Source organism: Coenobita brevimanus, chromosome 4, assembly GCF_032717465.1.
Source record: "Coenobita brevimanus isolate Jiangsu-jjx chromosome 4, ASM3271746v2, whole genome shotgun sequence".
In the NCBI taxonomy this organism is placed as follows: Eukaryota; Metazoa; Arthropoda; class Malacostraca; order Decapoda; family Coenobitidae; genus Coenobita; species Coenobita brevimanus.
This window is the reverse complement of record NC_136957.1, coordinates 5172629-5184562: the sequence shown is the minus strand read 5'-3', so window position 1 is coordinate 5184562 and position 11934 is coordinate 5172629.

The window sequence follows — 11934 nt, the reverse complement described above, 5'->3', positions numbered from 1 at the left end:
TAATCAGTAAATCGACCCTTCATACTATATCACTGACTAAAGCTCGGGTGAAATCCGTTGAGGGGGATAAAGAAGTATTACGCTCACACATATATGACCCCTACCTTTGACCCCTTGACCATGGTGACCTAATCAGTTCATCGTTCATTCATACTGCATCACTAACAAATGTTTGGTCGAAATCCGTCTAGGGGTTTGGGAGATATCGCTCCCACAAGGATAAACTAAGTCTACCGCATATTACTTTGACCTTTGACCCCTTGACCATGCTGTCTTATCAGTTCATCATATTCCTATACTGCTTCACTGTCTACTATTTGGTGGAAATCCATCGTGGGTTCATGAGACATCGTGCCCACAAGTGGGTTACGAATGCACGCAGACACTCACGCACGGATGGACAGACCAATCACAAATTGCCTCAACCATAGATCGACGAAGGCATGTCAGATATTAGACTAATAAACCGGTTGTTACGCTGAAAAATTGCTGGAAACGATAAATAGATGTACAGCTATAGATTTTCCTTGCATATGACCGACAGAAACTCAACGGCCAACAACGGTTGATAACTGGGTCTGGTTAGTGAGGCCCGCGATCGAAACCATTAATGTTCCCTCGGTTTCTTTTTTTTTTTTTTTTCCCTTATTTCAGGCCATGATTCGTCACATGAGGCAATTTTTTTCTTAAGTTCTGTTAGCTTTCAGCTTATTTAATTTTTTTTTTTAACTCTCTCTCTCTCTCTCTCTCTCTCTCTCTCTCTCTCTCTTTCATATTATTCATGCTATCTCCAGATGATACTCTGCAGCTCATATGAGAATTTACGAATTGCATGGGTTTGCTTTGGCTGTCGTTAAACACACTTCACTAGTTGGCTATTTTACTCTGCCGCATTAAATCGCCTGGCAGGAGCAAGAATAACACAAAGTTGTGTTCTGAGACTGAAGAGGTTAATATTGTGGTGGTTTTCTCGCCATTATTTTGTTAGCTCTAATCAATGATGATATACCAGGTTTTTAGCATACCACGTAATTATAACGCCGGGATTTACTATGGTGATAATGATGATGATGAAAAGATTGGTGATGATAATAAGGATGACGATAATAATGAGATGATTATGGTGATGATGATGATGATAATAATAATAATAATGATGAAGATCGAGAAGTGATGAGTGGTCACTGAGAAGCTTAGAGGAGTTTTCTTGTGGCCAGCATGGATGAACTCTGGAAATGAGTGTCGGGTTATAGACGAATTAAGGGTTGGATAAAAAATATGAAGGATGGGTAAATTGATTGAGAGATCGATTGACACTTTAGATAAGGTTATCTGACACAAAGCGATGAACAATAGGTGTCAGAAATATGGATTTGTGGTGAGGCAAATAGGTATACAGGCACATAGACAAGGAAATGATGATGACTGAAACATAAAGTGAATCACAATGAAGAATGATTAACTGACAGTCTAACAGAAATTTAGAAAAGTATGTTTTAGCCTTTATTGCATCTATATAATGTCTGTCTAATGCGTTAGAATATATCAACATAAAAACTTACGTGACTATACGTTTCCTTGATTCTTCTCTCATGTCCCAACGTTTTGTTTCTTTTCTCCTCAGGTAAGTACAGCAGCTACGTCATCGTTGGCAGGATGTAACGGCGTTGAGTTGTAGTAATGCGTTGAACATCTATCCCTACCCAAATTAACAATACTATACCTAATCTAAGTTTACCTAAGCTGACTTTATTAAAGTTAAAGTAACATACCCAAATGTAACCTTACCATTTCTATCCCTGCTCAGTGACGACCCTTCCGCCCACTCACAAACGCCACCATCCCTCATTTACTCCGCCACCTTGCCCCCTCCATCTTGTTTTTGGTCTGTCTCAAAGGTATGAAAAACAACACAAAGCCAAACCAAGGAAGTCACCCGCCACCGCAGCCACGGAACATAGCAGAAGGAAGCTGGACAACCCCAGTATTATATTCCAGTTGACAACAAACCATTATGTAATGCTGAGAGTGAGTCACGGGAGTCTGAGTGTTCACACAATAGATGTAATAGCCGACCTTATTTAACTCTAGCAAATGTATACTATATGACTGGCATACATAAATAAGCTGATACTGAGACAGGTTAAGTGCATGGCTACATGTATACATACATACACATACATACACTGAAAGTGTATGGTTTGTTTGAATGACATGAAATTTAACTGACAGAAAGACATAGGAAGGTAATACACTAAGATGAGACAGACCTTCTTTACATATATTGCCAATCACCTAGACAGAAACCACCACGGTTGGCACAGGTAGATAACTGGGTTGGATTAGTCAGGTCCGGGATCGAACCCAGTATATATATTATGTGTGAGTTCTTTTCACCCTCCTCCTCTTCCCATTTTATTTATTTTTTTTTATTACGTCCGCTAATTCCGTACAGCTGCAACCCCCTGCGTGACCTTCTGCATGACTTGCAGCGAGGATTATGCACTGAGCGTGTGTGTGTGTGTGTGTGTGTGTGTGTGTGTGTGTGTGTGTTCTTACCTAATTGTTCTTACCTATTTGTATCTACAGGAATGAGTCAAGCTCATACTGTCCCGTGTATTAAACATTTTTTATCATATAAATCCTTAAATCTGTGAATAGTTTTGAAACACTGTTTCATTCGGTACTGCAATCTACTTATCAATTTCCCTATTTGGGAAACTGAATTTCCTTACGTCTTCATTGCCTCTCTTTTTATGTAGGTTTTTGCAGTGTCCTCTTAGTGATGCTTCTCCATAATTTATATATTAATTTAAGTCTATTTTATTTTTCCCTGAGATGCATTAATATAGTATAATCACATCTCTTTTCCTTCTCTTCTGTAATGTTGGTGGATTCATTTTTTCTAGTCATTCTTCGTGGCTTTGATCCCTTAAGCTTGTTACCCATCTTGTAGTTGCCCTTTGTACTTTTTCAATCTTATCTATGTGTTTTTTTAAGAAGAGGATTCCAGACTACTGATACATACTCCAGAGTTGGTCTGATGAATAATGTTATTATTATTCTCAGCATGTCTTCACTGATATAATACTAATATAATTAGGTGAACACTATTCTCATATTAGCAAGCAATGTATCCATGTTACATACTTTCTCACTGATGTGGTCAGCTGGAGATTGTCTGTTGTTGATAATAACACATAGATCATTCTCCCTTTATGATATGTGTAGGGATGATCTTCCTAACTTTTAAACGCAATCTGTTCTTTTCTCACTTACCACACATAATTACGTGACACTTGTCAACATTAAATTCCATTTGCCATTTATTATTCCATGCATGAAGCTTATTTAAGTCTTCTCGCAGCTCTTTGCAAGAATTTGTGTTAGTAATTTTCCTTTGTATTTTTGCATCATCCGTAAACAAATTTAAATGGCTTCAATTTCCAGTGTTACTATGTCACTTACATATGCTAAAATCATAATCGGAGCCAGCACTGAGCCCTGTGGAACTCCGCTAGTCACTTCCCACCATAATGAGTAATTTCCCTTTAATACTGTTCTTATTTCTCTTTTTCTGAGAAAATCCTGCATCCAACAGTACAGATTGCCTTGGATACCTCCTTAATGGTACAGTTTCCATAAAAGTCTTTGTTGAGGTACTCTGTCAAATGCTTTCTTGAAATCTAAATAGATACTGTCCACCCACCCTTCTCTTTTCTCTTATGTTTCTGCAACACTATCATAGTAGCTTAATAGATTAGTAACACACGATTTTCCCTTTCTAAAACTGAACTGCCTTTCTGTTATCATACTGTGTTCTTCTAGATGTTTTACCCAAACTTTTTTTATCAGCTTTTCTAATATCTTACAACACTGGTCAGTGATCCTGGTCGGTAGTTGAGTGGATTTTGTCTATTCCCTTTCTTGATAAGGGGAACAATGTTTGCTTTCTTCCAAATATCAGGTAGATTACCTTGACCTAAGGATTCCTTGAACATTAAATACAATTGTCTACTTAACACTTCTGCACATTCATTTAGCACCCAACCCGAAATTTCACCAGGACCATTTACTTTTCCTTTGTCAAGTTTACTTAACTCTTGCTGTACTTCCCTTTCTGTTATTTGTATATCTAGTAATATGTGTGGGCATGTGTGTTCCATATCATCTCTTTCAAAATTATTTTCCTTTGTAAAAACTGATTGCAACCTTTTATTTAGTGCTTCACAAATATCTTTCTCTTGAGTATAGATGATCCGCTCATCCGTAATGGACTGTATTGTATATTTAACTTTGGTTCTGCGTCGGATGTAGCTGTAAAATAGCTTAGGTTGATCACTAGTTTTATTTATAATGTCCTCCTCAAACTGTCCCTGAGCCTCTCTCCTTATCTTTGTACAATCATTTCTTGCTGGTTTATAATTGTTATATGCCCTCTCACTATTGTGTCTTCTGTATCTGTTCCACATCGTTTCTTTTTTCTTCTGATTTTTTTACGTTCTTCATTAAACCATTTCTTAATTTTCTTTTCTGTTTTTTTGTGCTGAGAGATGTAATTTTAGACCCCTATTTCATAAAGATCACAGAATTATCTATATATAACATTTAAATCTTTTCCTCTAAGCTCCTTTTCCCAATCTATTCCTAAGAAGTACTTCTTCAGGTCATGATAGTTGCCCTTTTTGTAGTTTAGACTCTTTTTGTAACTCTCATTACTGGTAACATCATATGCAATGCTGAAGTTGGAATTTAATACTTCATGGTAGCTTTTGCTGAATGGAGGGTGATAACATTATATTGTCAATATCATTTTCTTGCCTAGTAAATAAAAGGTCTAGTACTGATGGATCATGAAGTCCTCTTTTTCTGGTGTTTTCCTTTACATGTTGTGTTAGGAAAAACTCCTGCGCAACATCGAGGAGCTTTGAATCCCAACAGCTTTCATGACTTTTTACATATGGGGTATTCCAATTTATATCTGTACTAAAGTCTCCAGTAAATATAATTCTTTCATATTTCTCTTCCATTCTATGTGGTGATGTTCTTGAACTCTGAGTTGTACTTTCTGCTAGGTCTTCATATTCGCCACTTTCCCAAGTGTTTGTTTTGGGTGGCATGTACAAATACGCCACTTTTAATTTCCCTTCAGATGTGTTAATTGCTGATGCAATCAGTTCTACTTCTGAACGTGTATCTAGTTTTATTTCTTTAACCTGTAGATTTTTCTTTGTTAATAATTTCTCCTCCCTTTCTTAAATTTTAGTCTCTTTTCCAAATATTGTATTCGTCTAAGTTTAGGGTATTGTTTGATATCTTTGGGGTAAATTTTGTTTCATGTAGGCAAATAATATGTGGTTCCTTTTCTTTGGTATAGTCTTTCATCTCTAATATTTTAAGCCATTTCATCTACATTTGAGTACATCTACTTAATCATCTTGTTTACATACTTGCCATAACTTGAGTCTTCTATCTTCCTCCTTTTTATTCCCTGTTGGTTATGTACCACTTTCGTACCTGCAATCCAATTACTTTGAAAAAAAAAAAAAATGTTCTCTTCCTCTGATCCTCCCTCGTTCTTTGTTTTTGCTTCCGCCCTCTTCTCTGTTAGTATCCCCAATTCCTCATCAGTTAGGCATCTTTTTATCCATACATTTTTTAATTCCTCTTTTCCCATGAATTTATTTGCATTTTGTAGTATTTCCTTCACAGTGTTCACACTCTGAAAGGTTACTTTCAGATGCCTTGACTTATTACTCTCATATTTCCATTGCCTTTTGTGTTCTTCTTGTCTTTTTTACAGATTTCCTCTGATACTTCCTTCAATATGCTCATTATTTTAGCTATCTCCTTTTTGTCGCTCAAAATTTTGTTTTTTATTTCATTCTCCTCTATGCCAGTGATTACTGTAGATTTATTTATATCTGCTGAATATTTGACCAATTATGGGTTGTTTTAGATTATTTTGTCCATTTCCTTTCTAATGTTTTTTTCTTCGATTCTTGTTTCTAAGTCTTTCTTTACTTTCACCATTTCAGCATATGTAGTTTCCACATCATCTTTGTAACTTTGGATCACTTCATTCTCCTAGGTTATCTGCTCTTCAGTATCACTACTTTGATCTCTCAGATGCTTGTTTGCATTACTGTATCATTTCTGAAGTCCTCCATTATACTCTCATGGTTGACAACTGTACTTGCCATTTCACTAATCTTCCTTTTAAGTGAACCAACCTCAACTGACAGCTCATCTATTGTTGTGCTTTTTTGTTTAATTCCTTAACTAATTTCTCATTTTCCTCCTTCTGCATGTGCAATTGCTTCTTAATTTCACCCATTTCACTTTGAAATGCACTTTCTAATTTGTTCACCCTCCCCACTAGTTTGCTGTATGTTTCCATTTCAACCAGTTCCTGATAGAAATCATCCTGTTTTTTACCTTTATCGCTTTTCTTAATTCCTTCCACATTCACTTTACTAACTATGGTGGTCATCTTGTGTTATTATTGAGAAAAAAATTCTACTACAAGTATGCATACGTTACTCACCTGTTGTAGTCAAAACAGTTGGGAGCTTGATCAGTACATTCCTGTACTAATTGGCTGTATTTTGTTTTTTGGACGACACTTGCTTAAACTTGCTCTGTTATATTGGAAGACCATTTAGTTAAACCTAGTACAGAGCTTGACACATATAAAGATATTGTTTAGGTATAGCCAGTTGTGGCCAAGGGTAGCCAGCGCAGAGCGAGATGATATGTGTCTTGTCTCTCTGATGCCTCAACTGTGTGTATGTGTCTGTGTTTGCTTGCGTGTGTGTGCATGTCCACGTGTGTGGGTTGTTTAACAAGATGAGTCAAAAAGTTATTATCCAATTATAACAAAACTTGATGTAAGATTTGATGTACACTTCACAAAGAAATGTGATGAGTTTTTATAACAATAAGTAAAAAGTGAATGTCCCAGGTCTAAGTCAAAAGTTACCCCAGCAAAGCCAGTTTAGACAGTTTAACAAAATTTTAACAATCTTTGATAAGCTACTTGCATTAAGGCAAGAATGAAATGATTCACCTTTGAGAACAATCAGTGGAAGGTCATGGTCACAGGACAGAGTCAATGTTGGGCCATTTCTGTGATTTCGCGGTGTCTTGACGTATGGGTATGTCACAACTTGTTTTTGCGCTCAATCCCGACGACATATCAGTACGTTTTGCAGTTGTGAGGTCCGTCATTAGCACATTATGAAAGTTTTGTGGGTGATTTTTGGTAGGCATATGTGGGACACTTTCTCTACCAGCCACCAGGTGGTTACACAGCCTGACCCCGCATGTCTCCCATGTGCCATTGTCTCGGCACCTCACCTGTTAGCAGTGACCCAAGAAAGACATGTCGCTCACCATAACAGTAAGGCCTGTAAATATATGATAATAAGTATATAAGGTGGAAAATCGTGTAATGTTTTGGAGATAGTAAGAATTAAAAAGAGTAAGATATTCGGGAACAGAGACAGAAAGGTTGGGGGAAAGGAAGAAACGGCGGCAGGGAGTAAGGCAGTCCAGTACGGGGTTAGGCAAGGAGGAAGGAGAGGAGCCAGGTAGGTAGAGGAGTGTGCGTAAAGGTATTGTGAGGCAGAGGGCTAGACAGAGAAGCAAGGTGGGTGCATGGGACAGCGTGAGAGGCAGATACGAAAACATGATTGAAGGAAAGTAAAACGAGAGAGGAAGAGGGAGTGGGGAGGAAGCTTCGTTGAGAGAGAGGAAAGGAGGCTGAATGAAGGAAAAGAGAAGAAAATAAGGTTTGGGAGAAGGAGGGAGAGAGTGGACAGAGGAAGGGAGATAGGGCTGTGCAGAGCGAGGAAGAGGGTGTCGTTAAAGAGAGGGATGGAGGTAGTGTTAAGAAAAGGGATAAAGGAAACATTGGAGATAGAGAGGGAGGCAAGGCTCGGGGAGACGGAAGAGGAGAGGGAACTAATCAGGCAAGAATAGAGCAATCGATCGAAAGTCAAGGGCAAAGAGCAAAGGAAGATGAACAGCCCTTCGACCAACTGATGGGCACAAGTGTTGTAATATCAATGTGCTTCTTCCTGTATTCTCTTGTGTTCGGCCAGTGAGTACGTTTTCCAGGGATGTTATGATGTTGGTGGCTACGACTGGGGAGATGTGCGAGGGGCGACTATACCAAACTTAACTCGATAGGGAGAAAAGAAAAAAATGTTCATATTTGTAGAAAGGAGAAGAGAGAAGGTGAGAAGGGTGAGATGATGTGTAGAAAGAGAGAGGGGCAGATAGAAACATCCATCCATCCATCCATTGCCAGACGCCATGTATCCCAAACGGGGTGGTCAAGGGCTTAGAGTTAATTGTTTTACAGGGAGGGGCACTAATCCTCCACCAACCCCACTTGACACGTAGGGATGCCAACAGCATCTGGTGTTCCCAGGCGGTCACCCATCCAAGTACTAACCAGACCCAACGTTGCATGTAGATAAATATTTATAGCGGTGGCTGAATCGGTAGAGAGGCGGCCTGCAGTCCTGATGGACCCAGGTTCGAATCCCGGCTGGGACAGGGAACAGTTTAAGGATTTGAATTTCATAAAAAGCAGACTTTCCTGATCTACCAGATGACCCGCCGACATGTCATAAAAGTACCCCCGCTAATACCAATACACCAGTCCTGTATGAGACAGCCCTAGCATTGTATTCAATATGGACGGTGGGTGTTAGCGCCGAAGTGGTGACATGTAGAGAGGTGTATGGTATGTAGGAGGACTGCTAGGCCTTGGGAGCAGGCTGTGAAGCCTATGCCCAGAGTCGGACACATAAAAAAAAAAAAAAAAAAGTTAGTTGGACAGATAAAGAGGTAGATAGATAGGCACAGAGAGAGAGAGAGAGAGAGAGAGAGAGAGCGAGCGAGAGAGAAATACATATAGTTAGTTAGTTGGACAGATAAAGAGGTAGATAGATAGGCATAGAGACAGACAGACAGAGACAGAGACAGAAGGGGGGGGGGTATTTGGAAAAGAGAGAACACTAGCAAGTTAAGCTAGAGACGGCAGGACAGGACAGGTGGAGGGAAGAAGTAGGAGGTTGGGATATAAACAGCAAGGAGTGAAAATGTATGCTAAAGAGATGAGAACCAGTGGAAATTAGGAAGAAATAAAGAAGAGAAAATGAAAGAAGAGAGATAAGGAATGGAGGAAGATGGCTACGGGAGAACCACTGAAGGAGAAAAAGACTGGATAATCTGTGGAAGCTGTGATGTTAGCGGAGGACAATTTTATGGTTGTGACAGACAGCTATAAAGAGAGAGAGAGAGACGATGCATGGGTAGAAAGAGTAGGATAATGAATGTAATGGAATGTGGGAGGTAGATGACAAAACTACTGTAGGAAATATGAATTTAGGATGGAAGAAAGGTAGAAGGAGGGTGTGAGAGAGACAAGTTTAAGGGATTTGTGGAAAGCCGGAGAATAGGGGAGGATATATCAAGGGAGGGAAAATGGAGGTTGGGAGTGAGGGGAAGAAGGAATGGAGGGAGAGAAGGGCGAGAAGAAAAAGAGAAGAGAGAGCGTTGTGGAGAAGGTGAGACAGGAAGAAAAAGTCTGAGAGAGAGAGAGAGAGAGAGAGAGTTACATAGATACGCAGACCACACTGCCCTTACAGTCCCTACGAGGCTGTCCGGCCTTAAGACTAACACTAAGCTGTATTTATAGTAGCAGAAGAAAAGGATAACACAGCGGAAGGCTCTCCCCCACCCCCAGACCCTATGACATTCTCAGTACTGGAAATAAGAGAGGAAGTAATACCTTGCAGGATTTAAAAAAAAACCTGAAGGAAATTTTCTGGGATCGGCAGAAAGAAGAAGAATATGGAAATGAGGAATCTAGGCATTTAGCCACATACACTACGGATGCACATTTTTGCTGATTTTTTTTTTCTTTTTATATTAGGATGTTTATCTATTATATGCCTTATAATACAGTCTGTGTTAATTACTAGTTTAGGTGTATTATGTTTAATAAAAAGATGAATGTAGACTCAAAGAGAGAGAGAGAGAGAGAGAGAGAGAGAGAGGACTTCGGTAGCAATTCCTCTCTCTCTCTCTCTCTCTCTCTCTCTCTCTCTCTCTCTCTCCACTTAATTTTTTTTTCTCTCTTCCCTCACTGTTCTAACGAGTCTCTTCCTTCCTTTTCTCTTTTCTTTCTGTTCTTCCTTGTTTATCCTTTCCCTTTCTTTTATCTTACCTTTAACCTATTCTTTCCTCTCTCCCATCCCTTTGCATTTAATATTCCTTCTGTTTCGTCTCCTGGGATTTCCATTAACTCCTCTGATGGTATTCTCTTACACAATGAGTCATTTCCTTCTTTCTTTTTCCTCTCCTTCTCCTTCCCCTCCTCTCCTCTAGGACCCCTATTCGCGTTTAGTAAGGAAATATCTTAGCATCTGTTCCTGAGCGATTAATTTTTGGACCTGACTGGTTATTTTTATTTTTACTTTACTTATGCAGAGTATGATGATGGTAGAATCTTTTAAACCACAGAGAAGACGATAGTAAAGTAAAATAAGAAAAATAAATCGCTTGGGAAAAGGGGATACGGAGCTTCCGTGATGAAAATGTTGGTCTGCCTACCCCTCACTCTCTTCCACTGTTATTCGTTCGATATCTCTTCTCATACGTTTCTTCTACGCCTATTTCTTCCCATCCCTCTCTTTCCTAACACCTTCTTCTCTTTCGCTTCTTTTTCCCTTTACATTGTGCCTCACCCTTTTCCATTTCTTCCCCTTTCATTATTTCTGCCTTTTCTCTTCACCCTCTCTCTCTCTCTCTCTCTCTCTCTCTCTCTCTCTCTCTCTCTCTCTCTCTCTCTCTCTCTCAAATGATACCTAATTCCTGAGACGCACCTTGCAATCTGATGTACCAATCAAGGCGAGATGACAAATATGACAGTGTTCAGAAATATAAACATCAAATCCAGTTCTCAGATATGTCTATTGATAAGTAAACTCCAGCTCGTATTTCTTGTGGCATTAAAATAAGCAAAATATGGTACACAAGAGACTCCATTTTATACCGGTTACTTCACACACGAGAGAGAGAGAGAGAGAGAGAGAGAGAGAGAGAGAGAGAGAGAGAGATGAAAAGGTAATCCATACATGAATTTTACGAAAGAGAAAACAATAGGGAGAGAGAAAACTAATCACATTAACGAGCTTTACTGGAAACAACAATAATATAAATATAAGAGAGAGAGAGAGAGAGAGAGAGAGAGAGAGAGAGAGAGAGAGAGAGAGATGTGGCCAAGTATACATAATTTTATGCAGAGTAAGAGGTTAAGTCGATTATCCATAATTTTGATGAATTTAATTTAAGTTTAAAGAAAAATGTGTTTTGGAACAAGTATGAAGAGATTAATTTGGATGATGGAGTCAGATTTTGTGCCTGTGAGAGAGAGAGAGAGAGAGAGAGAGAGAGAGAGAGAGATGACACCAAGTATGCATAATATTAAAGCAGAAATTATGAGGCTACTGTAAGTCAGTTATCCATAATTCTTGTGAAGCTTATTTCAGTTTTAAAGTACTTTTTTTTTTAACAAGTATGAAGAGGCTCATTTGGATTCTGCAGTTTGATTTTGTACTTTAGGAAAAGGAAATTTTTGAACTGATAAATTCTTGTGTTTATCCAATTCAACTCCGATAAGTTCAAGAATGTGCCAAGTAATACATATTGCCGAACCATCCCACTCTTCTGTCCGAAAAATCATCATTGGTGAGGATAGTTCAGATGACTTAGAAATATCCTGTTTTGTTAACTATAGCTGAAAACTGAAAAGACCCAAGGGTTTGATATTATCAGGCTGAAGAACCAAATGATGAGGCAACATTATAACATAAGGACGATGACACGACTGCTTAAACCGGAATTTTCTTGAAATAT